Source organism: Pteropus alecto, unplaced genomic scaffold (assembly GCF_000325575.1).
Source record: "Pteropus alecto unplaced genomic scaffold, ASM32557v1 scaffold260, whole genome shotgun sequence".
In the NCBI taxonomy this organism is placed as follows: domain Eukaryota; kingdom Metazoa; phylum Chordata; class Mammalia; order Chiroptera; family Pteropodidae; genus Pteropus; species Pteropus alecto.
The window spans coordinates 305,915-307,169 of NW_006429595.1; the positions used below are offsets into that span (position 1 = coordinate 305,915).

At 31.4% G+C, this 1,255-nt stretch overlaps 1 pseudogene; it reads left to right on the forward strand.

Annotated features, from left to right (window-relative positions):
- The first annotated feature begins 310 nt into the window (after window positions 1-310).
- Window positions 311-429, forward strand: LOC112475408 (annotated as a pseudogene).
- The last annotated feature ends 826 nt before the right edge of the window (window positions 430-1,255 follow it).

Genomic DNA, 1,255 nt, shown 5'->3' on the forward strand with positions numbered 1-1,255 from the left:
TTGCTAATTCTGTCTAACTGTTTTGTAGTTCCTTTGTTTGTTTCTTTCTCTTTTGCTATCTTTCTTTGTGAGTTGATAAGTTTTCTTATTTGTATGCTTTTTAAATATTTATCTTTCTCTTTTGTATATCTGCTTAGGTTTTTCATTTGTGGTTTCCATGAGGCTTACACAAAACTTCTTCCAGATATAACAGTCTATTTTATGCTGATAACAACTTAACTTTAATTGCATACAAACACTCTACCCTTTTACCTACTCGATTATTTATATTTTTGATGTGATAATTTACCTCTTTTTAGATTGTAGATTTGTCTATGGCCATACTAATTTGAACAAGCCCGATCCTATCTGATCTCAGAAGCTAAGCAGGGTTAAGCCTGGTTAGTACTTGAATGGGAAACCACCTAGGAAGATCAGGTGCTGTAGACAAAAAAAAAATGTGGATCCATTAACAAATTACTATAGTTATAGTTATTTTAATATTTTTGCCCTTTAAACCTTTATACTAGATTTAAGTGGTTAATATACTACCACATTACAGTATTAGAATATTCTGAATTTGACTATCTACTTAACTTTATCAGTGTTTTATATTCTCATATGTCTTCCTGTTACTAATTAGCATTCTTTCATTTTAGCTTAAAAACTTTCAGTATTTCTTGTAAGGCAGGTCTAGTGGTGATGAACTCCCTTAATTTTTGTTTGTTTGAAAAAGTCTTTATTTATCCTTCATTCCTGAAAGACAACTTTGCTGAGTGTTCTTGGCTGGCAGGTATTTTTACCCCCAGCACTTTGAATATATCATTCCTCTTTCTTGGCCTACAAGGTTTCTGTTGAGAAATTTGCTGGTAACCTTATGAGTATTTTCTTATATGTGAGAAATTTTTTTTCACTTGCAGCTTTTAAAAAATCATGAACCTGGGTATCTAAATCTTTCCCAGGTGTGGGAAGTTTTCAGTCATTATTTCTTTAAATAAGCTTCCTGCTCCTTTCTCCAGTCTTCTCCTGGAACTCCAATAATGCATAAATATTTCTTTAATGAAATCCCGTAATTCATGTAAATTTTCTTCACTTTCTTGTTCATTTTTTCTTTTTGCTCTTCTAATTCATTGATTTCAAATGACCTGTCTTCTAGTTTACTAAGTATTTCTTATTCTTGGTCGAGTCTGTTGTTGAAGCTCTCTTTTGAATTTTTCTGTTGAGTCATTGTAGTCCTCAACTCTAGGATTTCTTCTTGTTTATTTTAATGATTTTT